The following is a 22,326-nucleotide window of genomic DNA, read 5'->3' as shown; positions in this document are numbered from 1 at the left end:
GTTTAAACCGGAGCAAAGAACAACACTCGAAGCATACGTCATCTCCTTCATCGATCTGATCGCAAAGACCCGCCCTCCTTAGTTACTGTCGCTATGCCCGACAAGCTACGCTGCTCTCACGCCACACCATGTTCTCACGCAGTGAAAAATACATCGCGGAGCAGAGAGGAGACTGACAACACGCTGACAGACAGGACAGACCAGGTTACTTTTCTGTTACTTTTGATATTAAACATATTAAACAGTCTCACCTTTCAAATTTGGTCATTTTTTAAAAGAAATTTAAACGATACATACCGTTTTGTGGCTCTTTAATGTGTCTGACAGATCGCTGTAGAGCATCAGTTAAAGCTGCTCGTGAACCAATCATCACTTCCTTCTAGTTCATTTATAGCATCAAATAAACATGAATGAACATGGGAAGGATTGTTGTTTTAACCGCGGAAAGACGTCAGTACACTCCGTTATTCATGTTCAAATCCTCCCATGTTAATCTGCTATCTCTCCAAAGAGTATAGAAGTTACTTCTATACTCTTTGATCTCTCCTGACTGCTTTGTCGGACAAAATGGCGGATGGTGGATTATGATTGGTTAGATCGCCTGTCAATCAAGCTCCCTGCGAAGGGAGCTACGTCGGTTGGTGACGCCCCTTTGGAAATGAATTGTCTACATAGCTTCCCCAGACCCACACTCAGTTTCAACTGAGAAGGGTCTGGTTTTAACCAGGCTATGGCAAGAGACAATATAGCCTGCGATGTGGATGAGGTGATGTGGCCCGATGCAGCTCAGCGACATGATGCCGCACAGTGATTGTGGTGTGTGTGTGTGTGGTGTGAATAAAGTAAATAAAAAAAACTTCACACCCTGATCATGTTTTCAAGAGTACTGTTGTGTGCAATAGATTCTGTTTTTGCATTGAGTTGTGTTACAGTAGTGTACATGCAGAATTTACTATAGATTTATACTCTTCATATGAAACTCACAAATCTAAATGCCTAATCCTCTGCAGAGATCTAAGAAGATCCATTACTGTAAAGTTTCTAAAAATATGCATTGGCAGTTATGAAACAAAGAACCTTCTCACAAATTGAGCATTGTGTTTTCAATTGTTTTGCTGTAGTGTGTAATGATGTGTATAGTGTTTACATTTTTGAAAGCTTCGAGCTGCTCTTTTGGTGTGAAAGTTTGAGTTTTGAAGTGAGAAGGTGTGGTTGTGTTTATGTAGCTTTAGAAAAGGGTGTTGTGTTTAGACATTGCGGAACATGGAGGAAACGTTTGTGAAATGTGTTTTAGCATTTGAGAAAAACTGTAATAAGGCTCAAATGTAAGCATTTTGCAATGCAATTATTAAATGACATGCAATTAATTAAAATTAATTAATGCCATACTTGATAAGTTTTTACATTTCCTGCAGATCCAGAAGATCTCAATGACTACAGCAACAATCAACAGAGATCCAGCAGAGATCAGCACTTTTAGAGGCGAGTCTTGTTGTGAAGAAGAGTGTGGGTCTGGTTCTGTAAGGATAAAGATAGAAGTGAATGTGCCAGTCTGATCTACAACAAAAAACAGAGATCAGGTGAGTAAATAAACCGAAGATGTACCTGCACATGTGTGACAGAGTGTGTTGATGTCCAGATGTGTGGTCTGGTTGCTGATGGGATTGTTCAGCACACAGCTGTAGGTGTTTTTATCCTGATATTCCACCTCCAGAGGTAGAGAGAGACTGATGCTGAGATCACACACACTGATGCTGGACAATACACTGATTCCTTTGTACCAGGAGAGAGTCACATCACACACATTCAACACTGATGAACACACCAATGAACAATTTGATGATGATGAAGATAATGAAGATGAAGAACATTTAGAAGAGTTACTGCTGATGACAGGAACAGGCAGACGAGCTGAGAAAGATGAGAGAATAAACAAAAATATGGATAAATCCAATCAACTTATTGGTTCAGTGTGTTGAGTGTTTAGTGTGATGATAGTATGTTTTTGTATATGTGAACAATTGGACAAATGATCTCTACTCACCATAGACAGAAACATTGAATCTTATTGATGATTGTTTTGCTCCATTTATCAGTAGTTGATAAACTCCAGTATGTTCAGTTGTGATGTTTGTGATGATCAGAGATCCAGTTTGATCGTCCAGCTTCAGTCTGTCTCTGAATCTCCCATCAAGAACATTAAATATACAGCATAGTTTCTTTCTTAGGATTTTAGCTATCAAAGAGTTGTTGGCTCCAAAATTCAACTCTATGTCGTGGTTTTGTGGTATTTCAGAAACATTATTGTGTAGAAGGACAGAATCTCCCTCCATCACTGACACTGAATGTATTTCATTTGTTTCGGCCCAAAACACACCTGGAGAACATGAACAGGAACAGATTAAAGCTCCTGATGGTTTACAAAGCCTGAAATCAGATGTAAATGTAATTGTTTAAATATGAACTGAAGAACATTCAGAACAGCAGCAAAGACACAAAAGCAAAGTAAAAGGTGAGATTTATGAAAAAACAGATATAAACCAAAAATTTGATCTTTAATATATTTTAAACTTATCTAATCAAAAAATGCCTGGGATTTGAAAGTGGTTAAACGTTGATAAAGCTGATTGTCTGAGATTTTAACATTCACGTCGTAGATAATACAAATAACGTGTTAGAGATGCGTTTACAGACTTACTAAACTCATGTGTGGTAAAACAAAACGTCACTGGACCCACTCATTGTTTTAATCATTAGATTTAATTATATTGCAAGGAACCAATCCTACCGATATAGATATTCAACCGCAAAGTGATGATGTCACTGTTCACTACCTTGTAATGTGCGTACTGCTGAAATTTCCCATATTGCGCAGTGTTATCAACAAGAACAATTCTCCCAAACACTACAGACAGATTCACTAATAGCCTACCTGATCTGTCTCAGCTTCTCAGTGTCCCCAAACACACAAATGAACAAGAGGAAATGACAAGCATTTGCACCATTTTCTCTAGTACATTAGAAACTGTTGCACACATCCGATTGAAAAAGGTCAGAGAGAAAAGTACTGCACCATGGTACAACAGTATTGCTCACGCTATCAAGAGGAAAAACTCGTAATCTAGAGCGCAAATGGAAACAAACTCATCTAGATCTCTTTAGAATCGCGTGGAAAGACAGCACTTCCCGTTATAAAAAGGCTTTAAAAGCAGCCAGGTCCAAGACTATAGATCATAAATACTCTTAGAACTATTACAAAATTACACTAGTATTCAGGTACAGGCATTCAGGGGGTTTAGTTCGTATCTATTAGACTGTTACTATTTTGTTTATTTAAATGGAGAACAATCCAAGTATTCATCAGTGAATTATGGAGTGCCACAAGGATCTGTGTTAGGCCCTCTGCTATTTTCAAAATACATGATGCCTCTTGGTAATAAAGAAAACATTGAATAGTTTCCACTATTAAACAGATGATTCTCAGTTATATATTTCATCACATCCAGATTAAATATCTGACAGAGTGTGTTAAAGATATAAAATATTGGATGACCTGTACTTTTCTTAATTAAATTCAGATAAGACTAAGGAATTATTTATTCGACCAAAAACATGTACACAGAACCTACTAGAATACAATTTGCATTTGGAAGGATGTCCTATAACTCCATCCTCTACAGTTAAAGACCTGAGGGTGTTATATTAGACAGCAACTTGTCTTTTGAAAATCATCATATGTTACAAACACAGCCTTCTTCGACCTCAGAAAAATGTCTAAGCTCCGGAACATGCAATCTGTTCCTGATGAAGAGAAGTTAGTTCATGCATTCATGACCTCTAGACTAGATTACTGTAATGCGTTACTAGCTGGTTGTCCTGCATCCTCAAAAAAAAAAAAAAAGATACAATTAGTCCAAAAGCTCAAGAAAATATTATCATAACACCAATTTTATTATCTCTACACTGGTTACCTATTAAGTTCTGTATCAATTACAAAGTTTTTGCTACTGACCTATAAGGCCCTAAACGGTTTAGCTCCTGTGTCTGATCTTCTATCGCCTTACAATCCATCACGCTCTTTAAGATCACAAAACTCTGGGCTTCTGATAGTACCAAGAATATCTTTAAATCCACTAAAGGAGGGAGAGTGTTTTCTCATTTGGCTCCTAAACTCTGGAATAGCCTTCCTGATAATGTTTGGGGCTCAGACTCACTCTTCCAGTTTAAATCTAGATTAAAGACGCATCTCTTTAGCCAAGCATTCATAACCCTATACAGTTATATCAGATCAAATGCACATGATTATCCTTTCTTAATGTTATAAACAGCAGCTAAGCTAATTATTTGCTTTTCTCTCTCTACATGTTGGATGTCCAACATGCACCACTGCCAAATTTTCTCATTTTGATCACACATTTTTCTGTAAAGCTGCTTTGAAACTATATGTATGACGAAAAATGCAATATAAATAAATGTGAATTGAACTGAGTTCAATGAAGGTTTTGTATTTTTGGGCAAGATAAATTTCCAGTCACAAAAGAAGGCATGGAAATTTCAGTTTAAAATTCCAATGAAAACAGAGACCGGTATTCAAAGTAAGTAAATCAAATTATTTTGATTCATCTATGAGAGCCGGAAATAATGTAATATGAGCTGCAGAATACTTTGTTGCTCGGAAATAGAAAGAAAATTACACCGTAAAAAAATATTTTATAACTTACCCATCAGACTCCAGCAGCACAAACACAACAAAACAAACTTGTGAAGCATTTTTTTTAATGGTTCAGTGTGCTGAAATCTCCCACCCTGTTGTCTGGTGTGTGAGTCCTCCCCCGACAGAGTTTGACGCTCTTAGTTCACATGCTCTGAACGTGTTATGAATAAATAAATATATATATATATATATATATATATATATATATATATATATATATATATATATATATATATATATATATATATATATATATATATATATATATATATGTATGGGTAGTAACCCATAATAAAAAAAAAAAAAGTGATTATATAATTACATGTCATTCTCACAATGGCAGTAAATTATTCATAACTCACTGAATCCCTCTAATATATATATATATATATATATATATATATATATATATATCTTTTCAATTTTCCATTCTATAAAAGCCAATACTGCTTATATACGTTCAGAAGGTCTTCCAGGTTTGTGGAATTGCACACACAGACCAGCCAATAGTCATGTGACTATCACTGAAAACTGAGACCTAAAGGATTTGATCACTGGATTCACAGAAATAATTTCACTTTTTACAAGTCTTCTCAACATTGCAACACATATCTAATATCTAATCACCTGACAAACACATTAATTATTATTTTAATTATCAATCAGTGTGTCATTTAATCAAGTATTTCTGTCTTTGGAAGGCTTTTGTCTTTCAAACACAATTCATGTAATTTCATAATGACATGCAATGCAGGGATCCCCAACTTTTGTCAGCTGAACCTCTATGACCTAATATACTTGAACTGTAAGTTAATAAGTTAGGTCAATAATACAATTATGTCAATAATATTAATAATAATAACAATAAATTGTAAAATAACATTCACGGTTCTCTGATGTCAATTAATGGTCACATGACAAGCAGGTAAACAAATAAAAAATATATTTTAATAGTCTTAAAATATAAGATAAGAATATAGAGTCTTTTCTTTTGATTGCTTTTGTTTTCAAATTGTTTATTGTAATTTTACATTTGTATTATTGAATAACGTAATAGCTTTTCACAAACTAATAAAGAATGGAATATATTTTCTTTCTATTTTCTATTTTCTTTCTCTTTGTATAAAAAAAAATCAATTATGGTACAAGATTATCTTGTAAAAAAAATAAAAGGAAAGTAATTAAAAGTAATCAAGTTAGATTACTTTGATTACTTAAATTACCTTAATGGATTTTGTTACTAACTACAATTGTTGTCATGTAATTAATTGTAAATAAGTAACTACCTAACACGTTATATATATATATATAAACATTTAAACATTTTTTGAAAGCTATTGTTGTCTGACTGTATTAAATATGTCAAAATAGAAACATATTGTGTAGAAACATACAATAAAAATATAACTTAATAACTGTAGTGATTTAAAAATGGATGTATATATAGGCCTATTCAGTTTATTCCATTGTTGTGAATGGAAAAAAAAACAAAGTGCAAGGTTAAAGGGATACTCCACCGAAAATCATATACTCACCCTCATGTTGTTTCAAATCTGTATGAATTTCTTTCTTCTGCTGAACAGAAAGGAAGATATCTAAAAGAATGTGAGTAACCAGACAGTTTTAGATACCATTGACTTCCATAGTAGGAAAAAAATATACTATGGAAGTCAATGGTATCTAAAACTGTCTGGTTACTGAAATTCTTCTAGATATCTTCCTTTCTGTTCAGCAAAAGAAAGAAATTCATACAGGTTTGAAACAACATGACGGTGAGTATATGATGACAGAATTTTAATTTTTCGGTGGAGTATCCCTTTAAAAGTTTCTGCATCACACATTACACACTGTAGTTCAGCTTGTGAGTCAGACTGAAACCTGCTGTGGTCGGGTCTCTTCAGAAACGGTTTGATCTGTTAGGTGGACAAACATCTTGTGTGTGAGAAAACACGTTGCAAAAAGTTTGTGTGTGAAGGGCCTCATTTCCATGGCACGTTAAGCTAAAAAATAGAGTATTTTCGCTGAGTTTCTGGATGCTGTGATATTTTTGAACCACTAAATTAAATTTCAGACATCACAGAACTTATAAGCGTAATCAAAAGTTGTGATATGAAGAGCAAAAGTAAGCACAGAAAGAAAAAAACCTGGCAGAGAATAAATGTGACCAATCTTTACTTAGCTGAACATACTTTGTAGAGTAAAATAAATTGAGTGTTATGAGTGGAATGAACCTTAGAAACCTTCACCATCTGAATGACTTCACAATGCACAAGAACAGCAGCAACTGTTCAGAGCAGTTAGAGGAAATGACATCAAACATCCACTTCATGTAAATCACATGACCTTTTAGACGGTTAAATTATCAAACATGCACAGTTTGTGACTCACTGATTCAGGGGTCGAAATTAAACTGAAGCGAAGCAGATTTCAGGCTTTATTCGGCTCTGTGCAAGTCTCATCGACTGCACTTGATCTGTGTGAGTATCAGCATCCTCATGTCCAGCAGATTGCATCAAACATTTACAAATAACAAGCAGATTCAGCCATTATTTTAAATACAAATATATAGGTTTAATTATTGTTTTGATGTGAGAAATATATTGCAATACTGTGTGTGAACAGGTTCCCCACCCTGCTGTAAATTAATCTTGCCCTTTTCTGATTAACAGTAGGCTAATAGTAATTCAGCACATTTTGGTGATCATTTATTTAAAGGTGTTTAGTATGATGTAAAAATGTCATTTTCACTTTTGTTTTAATTTAGTTTTTTTTAATGTTTTAGTGTATTATAGGTCTTTATAGAATGAAATTTATTTCCACATCTTATATTTGACATTGTCTGGGACAAACGTAAAAATAAAACCCATTTAAGCACACAAACCTGGATCCATTGCCATTTCATTAAACAAATTGTTCATACCGCTGCATAGAGCGCCATCTTGGGTCCAAATAAGACCTCACTTTAGGAAGAATAACAACTCTACCTTTGTCCAATAGAGGGCCCTATAATAAGATCTCTACAGCAGATAATGACCCAATAATAAACCCTTGTAAATCAAAGACATTCTGACATTTTATATTTGAGTGTCTTATGCTCTATGATTCCTGAGATGTCTGAATCATATTGATTCACACTGCATTGCTAACCCGGTTGAGTAGGGCATTCCTGCAGTTTCAGGACAGCGTTTCTAGGACACTATTGTTTTTGTGTGTGTGTATTAGCAATTCATACTATTTTATCTAACTTATTATCGAACTCTGTATATGTATTATTACTTTTCAGAAATTATTTAGTTGTTTAATTGTATAAATGTAATTGCTATATTGTCCTAACCAACCTCTAACCTTAAACATACCCGTTGGTAATCCACTTGAAATATGTAACCTATATTCTGGTTTTAAATTTCGTTTTCTTGGAAAGATAAACATTTTTTATATCTCCTGACCACTAGGTGGCACTGCGCCAAAACTGTGCAGGTGGCCTCAGGTCATGGTTGTCATAATAACACAAACCAAGGATCAAGCATCTGGGGCCTGTACCATGAAGGTAGCTGAACAAACTCGGGGTTACAGGATTAGTTTTGAGTTGACAAAACCAAACCGATGCAATCAGGCTTTATTGGTACCATGATGCAGCTCATCAACTTTCTTTGTCAACTCAGGCTTTGATCCTCAAGCTATGATTACTCCACGCGCGCGTGCACATAAAAGAGTGACGTCGACACTGAACAACCAATCGCGGGTAGAGCGTGAGCGATATATTTTCCCGCGGAGGAGCAAGAGATAATCATTCAGAATTACGATGAATTTAAATATGTATTTCAAGCTCGAAACAATACGGTCTCTGCTGCCAAAGCAAGAGAAGACTGTTGGAGAAAGATTGCTGATTGTTAATGTGTAAGTTAAACAAATACGTTCTATATTTATGTAAAATTATGTATATGTGTAGCCTATGTGTGTAATAGCCTATAGCCTATAGCCTATTTTTTATAATATATATAAAAATGATACATGCACATTTTTTATATATTATAAAAATAGGCTGTAGGCTATATTACACATAGGCTACACATAGGCCTACACATAATTTTACATAAATATAGAACGTATTTGTACTACTAAGAAAGCTAGGGAATCCTATCATAAGATTAACAGAATAATAATAAAGATTTAAAATAATTCTTAACATGTATTATATTGTATAGTACATTTGTGCAATTTGCTTTTTGAAAAAAAAAAAAATAAAATGTGTTCATGTGATGTCACCCTATCAATAGGCCTATATCTTACCGGCAATTTTATAAAAGCCCTCTTTTATGGACATGGCCGATAAATGTCCGGGGAACACTATTAATGAAACTATTCATGTACTCCTGCAGAGCGAGGACCACCTTACGAATGGTTCGACAAACCGTGTTTTCCCCGAGCTTCTGTGCGTCACCCACCGTGCAGGAATGTACCACTTGCAACAAAAAAAACGCAACGCAATATTTGCGGTACAGTAAGTGCATGAATTCGACGTGTTAAATTCTTTATGTGCGGCTCAAGAAGTTCGCAAAGATAAGACATTCCTTCCGCGGAAAATCTGTATCTTTCATATGTGACAGGTGGATAATCTGGAGTGTTTGTTTTGGTTCAGTGGAATGGGGTAACTCTAAGTGGTTGCGTATATTTTAATTGGCAAGGCACGCCCACTGGCGTTGAACTGCAGCCGGATAGTGAGAACACCTGTGCGGCACAATTATAGATGGTGCGTTAGGTTCTAGGGCATGATAAAAAGCCTGTTTAAGCGGAGCATTGTGATTCCTCTCTGTGTGGTGCCCAGTAATAGGATACCGGTGTATTTTGCTTTGCATCTTCTGGTGAGCGGTTTGCTTTATTGTCCTTTTCAGTCGCAGATTATTATGATCTAAATATAGCCCATGTTTGTCATCAGGAAGGTGTGTGCGTGAAGTGGCAAGTGCAGGGAGTATAACGTTCGCTTTAACTTAATTCCCCTACGAGGTAAGAAACATTATGATCGGTTTCCTCTTCGGGGGTTAACTCAATTGAAAATAATGTAGCCTATTCACGTTTTTATTATAGGTGCGGCCCAGGAGCGCTAGCTGCTGTTCTCTTTTGATACTACCATTGGTGAAATTGATTCGCTGTCCCGTTCGCCTGACTGACGCGGAGTGCTTTGGACTACGGTTCCGACCGCGCTCGTTGTGAGCTCTGCTCGCATATGAAAGGTCATGCTACTGCGCTCTGGGAGCTGTTATATCCAATTACTATGCTGGTAGCGGAGTCTATTTAGCGCCACTTGAACGATATTAAATATTAGTTTTAATGAGGAAGTGCAATGTCATTGTGACCGTGTAATTTTCTTTGTCTTTTTTTCTTGTTTTGATTGTTTGTTTTTGGTAAATCTAATTGCCAGTAGCCCCTACTGGAAGTGCAATTTCATTGTGACTGTTTGTCATTTCTTTTCTTTTTGTTTTCTGGTTTGTTTGCTGTTTATAAATCTAATTGCCAGTTTGCCTCTATTTGACCACAGCAAGAACTGCGATAGTGAAGCTTAACTGAAGGGGGGAGTATATTTTCCTTTTTGTATTTGTTTTATTTTTGGGTGTCACCGGCTTTAAATATTGTTTTCTCACAGGTTTGCTGTGTGGGTTGTCCTTTCTGTGAAAGTGAGCTAATTGTGGTCTCTTGTTTAATGTGGGTAACTAATTGGTAAACTGTGAATGAGACCTATTAGATGTTTTTAATTAAATAATTTTTCTGTGAGCAATAAATATTGTACTTTTGTAAGTCACGTCTCTGTCTTTGATGCAAACCGAACCAGCAGGGTCCTTCTCATTGTGGTAATTCATTTGGTTTAAATTTCCTTTTAGTGGTATTTTTTTTATTTACTTTCCTGGGTTGAGAGGTAACCTAGGTGGCGTAGTCGGAGTTAATAATTTAGCCAAAGGTTACACATACAAGTAACTATCAGGAAAGGCAAGGGGATTTTGTCTGGCTAAACTCTTTCTCTACGAAGTGCTCGTCAAACAATTTGCGCTGAGATGTCACAGGATTTGAAATTGGAAGAAAAGGTGAAGTCATTGCAACAGACACTGGGAATAAGTTACGTCACCTATATGTTTCTTTGCTCTCAGCTGATTGGTCAAACTTCAGTCTGAGATCTTGAATCCAGAACATAACCTGCCCCGGAGCAGGTTAGCCGTGTGGCGTAAGATACCATGGCAACGAACACCGATTAAAGCCAAGCTACTTTCATATACCTAAAACCCAGGGTTGGCGGAAACTAAACTGAAACATAGCTGGCTAGCCACCTAAACCGGCTTCATGGTACAGGCCCCTGATCTGAAATGACAGACTTCCCTACTATACAGTAGGTGAAAAACACAAGAGAAGTACTGTATGTTTGAATTCACAATACTTTTAAAAGAGTAGGTAAAAAGATGACCTACTTCTTCCAGCGAGATTCTGAAGTGTGCACATGATGGACATTCTACTATCTCATGAGGCCAGAGGAGAGGATTTGTGAATGGCAGTGAAGCAACATTACTGACGCTGGTAGTCAGATCACATGATAACAGCAACATGGCGAATTCAGTACGTCCAGATTACATTCATAATACACACATTCATACTAAATAGAACGTTTTTAGCAGTCGTGAAGTAATAACTTACACTCAAGAGTATGCGAGTGTATGACCAGTGTTTGCTGTGAATATCAGTCCAAAATATCAGTAAACCAGATTATCAGCCTATGTCTATAATGAAATTATCACTACAGATTCAAGTGTGTTTTCATGTCCTATTGCAGGATTATGTGTTGTTGTTCTACTGGTGGCTGCAACTGCTCTGATTTAGGCTACTATCACCATAAAAAAATAAAAATAAATTATAAATCATTTCTTCATCTGCTTAGGGAAATTCACGTTTCCAGTAGCAACAATTACACGAGAACAACAGAATGGCAAGCATTATAGCTGATTTAATAAGATTATGGCATTTTTAGACATAGTAATCTATGCTTAATTGAGTTTATGTATTGATTATTTTGCCCTTAGTCCCTCTGTGATGCTACAGCAGCATTAATAGCACCTTATATCTGGGAAATATAAAGATTATTATTAGTTGAAAAAAGCAGTAATATTTTAGACAAAGAGCACATTGAAGGCTGGAAACAATGTTTACTAATGAAAGATTAGTAAATAGAACATTTTAGTTAAGTTTCTAGATGCTATGCTATGTGTGAACCTCTAAATTAAACTAATATGGAGCAAAACCAAATATAGACATCTTTCTAAATAAGTTAGAGGTCCAGTCTGAGGTCCAGAGCGCTCTGTAGCAGGTTTTCATCAAGGATGTCTCTGTGCATTGCTGCATTCATCTTTCCCTCGATCCTGACTAGTCTCCCAGTTCCTGCTGCTGATAAACATCCCCACATCATAATGCTGCCACCACCATGCTTCACTCTAGGGATGGTATTGGCCAGGTGATGAGCGGTGCCTGGTTTCCTCCAGACATGATGCTTGCCATTCTGGCCAAATAGTTCAATCTTTGTTTCTTTAGACCAGAACTTAACTTAAATATTTCTCATGGTCTGAGAGTCCTTCAGGTGCCTTTTGGAGTGGCTTCCGTCTGGTCACTCTACCATATAGGCCTGATTGGTGGAGAACTGCAAAAATGGTTGTTCTTCTGGAAGGTTCTCCTCTCTCCACAGAGAAACGGAGCTCTGTCAGAGTGACCATCAGGTTCTTGGTCACCCCCCTGACTAAGGCCCTTCTCCCCCGATCGCTCAGTTTGGTCGGAAGGCCAGTCCTGGTGGGTCCAAACTTCTTCCATTTATGGATGATGGAGGCCACTGTGCTCATTGGGACCTTCAATGCTGCAGAAATGGTTATGTACCCTTCCCCAGATCTGTGCCTCGATACAATCCTGTCTTGGAGGTCTATAGACAATTCCTTGGACTTCATGGTTTGGTTTGTGCTCTGACATGCACTGTTAACTGTGGGACCTTATATAGACTGGTGTGCCTTTCCAAATCATGTACAATCAACTGAATTTACCACAGGTGGACTCCAATCAAGTTGTAGAAACATCTCAAGGATGATCAGTGGAAACAGGGGATAGGAAAAGATGGTTGGAGGTTTTTGGCTCAACGTGGAGTCTGGAGGATGTTGGCAACAGCTGGATTGAGAGTGGAGTGCACATGGTAGGAAGCTTAGGTGATTGTGGAACTGATCCGGAAATGGAGGAAGAAGTGTCAGGTGCAGAGAATGGAGGGAGAGGAGGTAATGAATGGAATCTAGTTGAAAATTGAAAAAGAAAGAAAAACTGGGGTCAGGTTTTGGATTCTGATAGTGAAAAGGGAAGACATCAGATAAGGAGAAGAAAGGAGGAATACAAGGTAATGATACAATTCACATCCGAATCTGAATCTGCAATAAATCCGCTGAAATTAACTAAAGTGATTAATGATGAGATAGGGCAGATTGACTATGCAAAACTGTTGAGGGGTGGTAAATTGTTATTATTTTGTAAAGATAACAAGCAACAGAAAAAGGCACTAGGAATGAAGATGTTACTGGGGGAAAAAATAGTAAGTTCAGTTCCAGAAGAGAATAAATGGGTAAGAGAGGTAATAACAGGAATCCTGATTAACATGACAACAGAAAGAATCAAAAAGAATTTCTGGAGCAGAAGTGAAGGAGGTAAGAAGACTTCAGTATGTCAAAGACAAAGAAAGGAAGGATAGTCTATCTGTGATGATACATTTTGATGAGGATAAATTACCTAAAAGGGTATATTTAGGTTTCATGAGCTATATGTACCTCACCCATTAAGATGTTTTAAATGTCAAATATTTGGTCATGTGGCAGCAGTTTGTAGAGGGAAGCAAAGATGTGCAAGATGTGGAGGAGAGCACGATTACGGTAAATGCGAACAAGGTGTAAATCCCAAATGTTGTTACTGTGGGGGAGAGCACAGCGCAGGGTACGGAGGATGCCAAGCGAGACAAAAAAGTCTTGAAAGTACAAAATGTAAGAGTTGAAGATGGGTTAACATATGCTGAGGCCCTGAAGACAGTGGAACAGGAAACAAAAACAAAATAAATTGAGAAAGTTGCACCTCAGAGAATGAAAAAAAGCATAGAAGAGACTGAGAAGGATCCACTGGAGATTGATAAAGTGTCTTTGTAGCATTTATAGTTGAAGTGGTAAATTGCTCAGCACAAACGAAAAGTCGGACAGAGAGAATTAAAATCATAGTGAGAGCAGCAGAAAAGTATTTGGAAATAGAGGGAATCAGTGTGGAGATGATAAATGAAAGACTAAAAGTACAGGTAGGAAACACCCAGACAACATGGAACAAGAGGTAATGGTAGTCGAAATGGGAAGGATCAGAAAGTATAAAAATAGTAAATCTTTATAATCCATGTAAGCAACTAAATATAGGAAATTTGGGAAAAAATAGGTGAGAAAGGTAAACAAACAATGGCATGGTGTGGAGATTTTAATTCTCATAATACATTGTGGAGGAGTGAAAATACAGATCATAATGGATTGGTAAAATTTTAGATTTATGAGGATTAGTTGGTATAAATGATGGGTCGGGCACTAGAATTGGTATAGGAAGTGGAAAGATGTCAGCTTTAGATTTAACTTTGGTATCAGATCAGCAAGAAAAAGTACTTGGAAAGTAATAACTCACAACAATATAGGAAGCGACCATTTTCCAACATTATGTAAAATAGGAATAGATACTCAAAAAGAAAAGGTAGATAGAATACAAAGATGGGCATTTCAAAAGGCAAATTGAGAAAATATTGGAGGGAATTCTGTGAAAGTATTGGTGAAGATATTGAAAATAACGAGATATGGGGGATGATTAGAAAGATGAGAATTCAGACTTTGTAAATAAACTCCTGATGTACTTACTTTCCAATGCCTCGTTTTATGAGTACAGAACCTATTTGCACTACTGTATAAGTTTGGTACCATCCTGGGCATTATTAGTGGGGTCATTTACGAGATACATCCTTTGATCCATTAGCGCCTGCACTAAGCCATCCGGCTGATATCTCTAAATAAGCTCTAACTTTAATAATGTTCGACCAAGGGAAAAAAGGCTTCTGGAGGGGTGTTTGGCTCGAGGTCAAAGTGCAAAGGACCCTAGGTTGATTTTACTCTGAACCATCCCTTTAAGGCTAATCTTGGGAAGGTGAATTCCTGGTTAGGACACTAGATGGTGCTCTAGTAAAGAATACATAATTGTATATCTTTTACACTTTGAAGGCGATTCCAAGTAACTCTATATACGTATTTTACATAGAAATATCAGTGTACCATTTCTCAGAAACATCTGTTCTGGGAGTATGTAAGTGGGTACAGAATTCAGCAAAAAGATCTAGATTTTTCATTCAGTACTGCCCTTGTAGGAAATTGCATTGTAAGAATGAGCAGGGAGACTAAGGACATAACACGATGAGTCATTAGGTAATGTTTTCTCATTATAATCAGTTGATTTTTTTTGTGACACGAGGAGCAATCCAGGCTTTATATGTATAATAATACAGAAGCAACGGGTATAAACACATAATGATGTGGGGATATTAAATTAATTCAAGGAAACACAGTGACAGCTTAGTGTTGCGGCAGTAGGCTATGGTTATCAACAAAGTGTAGTATGGTTATCAACATCATGTGTGACTCATTATGCACATTTATTAATAGGTTTTATTATCATGTAGTGTGAGAACCTGAATGAGTTGGATGCTTATCTGGTCCAGTAGAGGGCAGTACTAAAAGTGAAGTGAATTCTCTAGTGCAGAGGTCTTCAATCCTGCTCCTGGGAGCACCACTGTCCTGCAGAGTTTAGTTCTAACCTGCTTCAGCACTCCTGCCTTTGTAGTTTCAAGTGATCGCGAACAGCAGATTCAGAAGTGTTTGATTTGGGTTGGAACTAAACTCTACAGGACAGTGAACCTCCAGGAGCAGGATTGAAGACCTCTGCACTAGTGTTTAAGGTAAGTTGGGGATGGGGAATTGAAGCCTCATATTTTACTTCTACTTTGTTATAATTATTATCTATAGGCGCAGTGTCTTTGATCAATCAATCAATCAGTCAATCAATCAATCAATCAATCAATTAAATCAATCAATCACATTTATTTATATAGCACATTTAAAACCAAATCAAAAAAAAAAAATCAAAAAAAAAAAGATGAGTTTTTAAATGAGATTCAAATGCATTAAGGGTGGCACAAGATCTAACATGGAGGGGTAAACTATTCCATAAACGAGGAGCTGCAACAGAGAATGTCTCCTTTTAATTTTAGTCGAAACTTAGGAATGGTTCGCTGAAACCTTTGTCTTAAAGGCCTAGAGGATGTATGTTGCTTAAGAAGTTCACTAATGTAACTTGGTGTCATCTTATACTCTTCGAATATGTTTTTTATTGTTTATTCTTATTTTTTTATACAAGATCATTGTTTCATGTTAAGGACCTCCCACGCTCTGTGCACTGCACACTTGGCATTTATTTCACTAGAGGTGGCAACAAATGCCAAAAAAAAAAAAATTAACGGCCAAACAGGGGAGGTCCCATACTATATGCACACCTCATATAAAACCATTTTGCTGCAGAACGACATGTGAGACATTCCACTTCAACAAACACCTCTACAGATTGACATGTCCTCGATTTGTCATCAAAGTATTTATCATTGGGTCTTAGTATCTGTTGGAAGGAGTTTTAGGAGTGACCAGTTATTACTTCGATGTTGTGCTATAAGTGGATAATCAGAAATAAATTTAAAATATAGATAAATTAATTAAAATACAAAGAAATATTGGAGCATTTTCCATATTTCATATTTCACATTCACACAGTAACATCTTTGGTTTGAGAATTTTTCCTGTTGGATTTAGTATTTTGTAGTAAAGCTGTTTTGTCTAAAGCAGAAGTCAAACAGTTTCATGTGAGCAGTAATAAAAAAAAATAAAAAAAAACCTTCAACCACACGCTGACACCTCATACACGCTCTCACACGACATTAACACAAACACATAGCAGTTACAAGCTCATGCATAACTTGTTTGTACAACAGATCAAACCACATTTCTGTACAGATGTGAATAAATGAGACCACAGCAGTCTCCACTCCTCATGGTGATTGTTTTGCATCTACATTTTGCACTTAAAAAAGAGAGAGAGAGAGAGAGAGAGAGAGAGAGAGAGAGAGAGAGAGAGAGAGAGAGAGTTTTACACACATGGTCTCTTTAAGACAAAAAAAAAAACAACTTTAAGAGTCAAACGTGAAAATGCTGCACTGTGCCATATGATTTAGATAATTAGTTAGTTAAAGTTAAAGAAGTTTTTAGAAGACCATTTCTTGAATCCATCATGTCCTCTGTGATTTCCTGATGAAACATGTTGTCATCTTCATCATTGAAGTTTGATCATCATCTTATGGCAATAGGCGTATACACAACATGACTTTCCTCTTCATCATTCAAGAGATGATAATACTAAAAAACAAACATCAGAAGTGTGACCCTTACAGCAGACAGAGAGACATCTTAGATAGATAGATTATTTTTGTTGTGATGTTCATTTTACTTTCTGACCTTAATGATTCTTAAATGTATTGAAGTAAATCCAAATTGGACACAAAAAATATCTGATATGAGATTTTTGCTGTAACAATATCCAATCTGCCAGAAGTATATGCAGCAAAAAAAAAAATAAAAAAAAATAAAAGAGATGGACGCTCAGCGCTTTGTCATATATCACAACTATGCAGTGTTTTCAACCACATAATGTTTATTTTAGGTTTCAGACATTTTAAATACACATAAGCACTAGTCAAACAATACATGTGGAGTTTGTAAAATGATGTCTATGGAAGAAGCAATAACAATCCATTCAAATATAATTTGCTGACGTGTTTTATTCATTTCAGATACACATAGTGTAAGTAACTATAAAGATCACTCTATTGTACTTCCAGTTCACCGGCCACTTACTTACATGTATTTCGGGAGAAACTGATGAATTCACGTGCTATAAATCTGACTGACAGGACTCTCTGAACTACGGCGCAAACAAACAAGGCGGCGCCCATCCCACATTATAGATCAAGATCAGTTATAAAGGTTTTTAAACGACAAAACAAACGTACACGTATTTGAGAATCGGAATATCAGATAGTTAATGACATGGTAGTCAAGTTTGTGAATATTTTGTATAAAAAAGGAAAAATGAAAGCGATACAGGTGACAAGCATGGCGCGTCGTCATGGAAACAATAAGGGGAACCTAAAATAACGTTTGCCTTGAAAAAACTCGCCCTGCGTCCCAATGTGCATACTATCCACCCTATCTGCCCTAAATAGTATTGACAATTACTAATGTCACATACTATTTAGGATGGATAGTATGCACATTGGCACGCAGGCTCACTCTGGGGGGTCAGTTAGAACACTGATTCTCAAAGTGTGGTACGCAGCAATGGCGATTCTAGGGGGTGGCCTGGGGTGGCCGGTGCCACCCCTGAAAGCTCATTGGCCACCCCTGCGGCCACCCCAGATCTGATAGGTAGGTCAAGTTCGTCAACACAAGAAACGAGAAATGTTGTCAATCAGTGATGACAGCTGATCAACTGATTTAGGGCCAGTTTCACATTTTTAACTAACACAGGAACGGTCGTACTGAGACTGTGAGAGCTGATTTCTGCTCAGCGGACGTTTGGCCATGCAGGTCAGATGACCCATGAGATAAGAGCACGCGCGCTGCACGGTGCACCTGCTGCTGCTGGTCCGTGAAACAAGAGGACGTCACACAGTTGCAACAATACAACAACGATAAAAACGCTGGAATCAGTCGATTGAGAGGTATGGTCGGGACCCAACGCAACAGAGTGCGGCACGGGAATATAGATCTGATGGCCGGGCGCGGGCGGTAATGCACTCGTGTGTCGATTCGCGGGAGTCGGGACTCCCGCAAAATAGAATGATCTATAAATTGAACAAATAAAAACGAATAAATTGTCATTCATCTGTTGCACAAAAGCAACAAGAACAACTAAAACAAAATAGAAACTATTTACAGGCCAGAGTCTCTATTTATAACATGTTTGCAGCGTTGAACAATGTAACCAATCACAGACATATGTGTTGATTTCTTGAACGCAATGGCCAATCAGATGCATTTAAGATAGAATCCCCTCACCGCTCAAAATGGACTTTTTGTTCAGTGCTGAATTCTGCATACTGGCAAATCATCTATTATATCAAACAAAGTGTAGATAATATGAAAGATTAATTATGCTGCCAGTTTCATTGATAATAGAGATTTGTGAGATGGCGATGAACTGAGATGTCAGCTTTTTAGGAATTATTAAGTGAGAAATCCGTCCCGCGCAGGTCTCTAATGTAGACTTTAAAAACAAACCACTAACATTATATTTACATTAACAGTAGCCTAGGCTGCAATCTAGTGTATGTAAACCTTTTTGCAGATAAACACAAATGCATTTTCGGACAAGTTAATGGCCAAGTTAATTGAGTAAATAATATCCCCCACTATGGCAATTAATAACAGACTATAGTAAACACATTTCCTAAATAGGCCTGTGACTATATCTTACATTTTATGAAATAGTACCATTATTTAAAAATAAAGTTTGCACTTTGTTACTATTATTAAAATCCTCTATTTCCTCTAATCTAGATCCAACTCCTCCCACCTTACATATAAGAGTTTAAAGGTTTACATAACATTACTTTATAGTATATATGGCCACCCCACTCTAGTTTTGTGTCCCATCTTGGCCACCCCAGTAAAAATGTCCTGGATACGCCACTGGTACGCAGGCTCCCTCTAGTGGTACGTAGAGGAATCACTAAATAAAATATAAGTTAATGTTACTGGTGGATGATGAAATGTTCAATGAAACTGTCATTGTGGCTTCAATCTGGCAAGAGAAGTGCGGATCAGGTCGCTTAACCATAGTACGGTAAGCTATAGAGCTGGTAAGTCCCGCCCATCCGTAAAACCCCAAGTGGACCTCTAGGTTGAAAAATCGTCAATGCAAGTGAATGGGAGAAAATTATTATTTTCTGGTCCCGTTTGAATTGTGCCATGAATGTGAACATAATGTTGTCAGTGAATTTTTAATATAATTTTTCATGTTACGAGTTTGACAGTATATCTAATCTGCTTTGGCTAGCAGTTGTGGAAAAGACATAACAAGAAAGACTACATGTCGCCTATGTGACGTCACCCCATAACACATTTTCCCTCCACTTGTCAAATCACGGTGCTAATGCTGCGATAATCTATGGAGACAGATCGAGATGCCTGTGTGTTTTGCACCCAAATGTCACCATTCAAACCAAATGGGCTGTTCTTTCTTCAGATTACCAGCATCTGATGTAAAAACTAGTTGTTGTCCATAAAGTGCTCTCACACAAAGTCTAACCGTATCAAACTTCTACCCGCTAAATTGTAGCATTCTTCACACGAAAAATTAGATAACATTTTTCAACCTAGAGGTCCAGTGGGGTTAGCGGAAGGGGTGGGACTTTCCAGCTCGATAGTAACTAGCTTAACTGGCTAGTCTCGACTGTATCCCGAAACCGTATTGTCGCAAACTGGTCATTCAACTACGTTATTTAATGATGTCATGCAGGTGGTGGAATAATATCTACTTTAATTGAATCTGTTTGAGATCGAATTATTGGTAGATGTTTTGCTATAAATTACGGACATTGCAACTGATTACTTTCTCTTTGACTCAGAGCTGCCAACTTTTGAGTTTAGTTTGGAGTGAGATTTATGGAGGGAGAGGGGGAGGGGGGTATGTAAAAAAACAACTTGTATCAAAAGATTGTCAAAAGATTTGGTAACTAAATAGAATTGAATTAAGTTTAGTGACAACATGTTACAATGACTGGTAGGCTAGGCTGTTTGTACTGCTTAACACAAATTTCAAGATTTTAATTCAATTCTTGGGATTTGATTCCAATCTTGATTCAATATTAAATAATTTTGATAAATATTAGGTACAGTAGATTGCCACATATTAATTTTTTTCATATTAAAAGTAACTATGTCTAGTCTGTCGGCGTGAGAAAATGGATGTGTGGCGTGAGAGCGTGTGAACAGGGTTGTGTGAGTCTCACGGTGAATGTGTGAGAGTTGGCAGCCCTGCATTTTTCCTCAGTTATTTTGCTTTATTTAACAGATTAAATATAGGCTCGTTCTTACGTAAAAGAGTAATAAAAAAAACAACCTCCCCAGACAGCAATATAGTGTCGGCCCAGATCCGGCCCACATGCGGGTCGTGTGGAATCCACGTGTACCAGATGTGGGCCAACACTATGTCGCTGTCTGGGTCTCTTCAAAAACGATGCTTTACATTTCTTGACAAACTAAAACACGTAAATGACATTTGCACTATGTATTCTAAATATAAGATAGGCCTATAGATTTTGCCTACTACTGTATTTTAATATTGGTCATTATGGTGGTACTTGGAGAGCCAAATATTTTCTGAGGTGGTACTTGGTGTATAAAGTTAAACTTACACGTGAAGGGGTAAAGATAGTACATTTCTGCAAAAAATACATTTGTTTGTAATATCATGCACTCTTTTAATGCTTCTGAGTTGCTTTAAAAATGTATTTAAAAAAAAAAAAAGTTTTTACTCAAAGCACATTTTTGGAGTGTTTCTGGCATTGAATGATGATCTCATGGCTTTTATAAATATCAGTTAAGCTGCTGTTGTGTGTGATGGATCATTATACAAAAACACAGTCACACACATCTAATTCTGACCAACTGCTAAATTTAAACAGAGACACAGAACATAAAGTAGGAATAAATTCTCTTACCAATTTATGTGCTTTCCTTTTGTGGAATGTGAGAACAGCGGATGTCATCTCTTCTTCACGAATCTGAACTGTTTTAGCAACAACAACAATATAAATCAAATGCAGACAGGAAGTTTAAAGCATCTGAATTCTTTGTATGGTGAAATTAAATCATTATTAATTAAAACTCAAAGTGAAACAGCGTCATTCATATCGATGTTCATTTGTACACCAGCAGAATGCTGCATCTTTACACAAAAGTTGGTTTATTATTGAAATAATGTAGTTTTGCATTTCTATGTTCATATTTCCAGTGTGATTTGTAAAGAGCTGTGTTCACTGTCATTATAGACATGCATAATGTAATATACAGAAACTGCAAAACAAAATAACTAAACATTTAGTTATATAGGTATATCAAAACAATTAAAATATGTATTAGCATTTGTTATAAAGTTAAACGTATTTGTTTATATAATAATTATAATCATAAAACTCTTAAAAGCAGTAGGTAACTCTTGCCTTGATCAGTTTTTCTGTGTTTCCTGCAGAAGCCGAAGATCACGACTGTAGAGACAATCATCAGAGATCCAGCAGCAGCAGAGATCAACACTATCAGAGACACTGGAGGATGGACGAAGTGAAGGAGAGTGTGATGAGATGATTAAAGGGGTCATCAGATGCAAAATTCACTTTTATATGGTGTTTGCATATAAATGTCTTTGCAGTGTGTGGACAC

At 36.7% G+C, this 22,326-nt stretch overlaps 2 protein-coding genes and 2 long non-coding RNA genes across 5 annotated transcripts in view; 3 read left to right on the top strand and 1 right to left on the bottom strand.

Moving 5' to 3' along the window:
* Window positions 1–22,326, top strand: part of LOC309476041 (uncharacterized protein) — a 160,859-nt gene that overhangs the window by 69,782 nt on the left and 68,751 nt on the right. The window lies entirely within an intron of this gene.
* Window positions 1–22,326, top strand: part of LOC309476150 (uncharacterized protein) — a 106,298-nt gene that overhangs the window by 16,124 nt on the left and 67,848 nt on the right. The gene's annotated exons all lie outside the window — the stretch shown is intronic.
* LOC309476457 lies at window positions 1,604–4,847 on the bottom strand. Its single transcript, XR_014198169.1, has 3 exons — window positions 4,722–4,847; window positions 2,045–2,377; window positions 1,604–1,911 (listed from the first exon to the last, which is right to left on the bottom strand). It is a non-coding gene; the product is annotated as an uncharacterized lncRNA (long non-coding RNA).
* LOC309476509 lies at window positions 6,677–22,322 on the top strand. Its single transcript, XR_014198221.1, has 2 exons — window positions 6,677–7,191; window positions 22,139–22,322. It is a non-coding gene; the product is annotated as an uncharacterized lncRNA (long non-coding RNA).

Source organism: Leuciscus leuciscus (genome assembly GCF_965113295.1).
Source record: "Leuciscus leuciscus genome assembly, chromosome: 15".
NCBI classification, from domain to species: Eukaryota; Metazoa; Chordata; class Actinopteri; order Cypriniformes; family Leuciscidae; genus Leuciscus; species Leuciscus leuciscus.
Note: the sequence above shows the minus strand (reverse complement) of the source record. Positions and strands in the feature narration are given on the sequence as shown.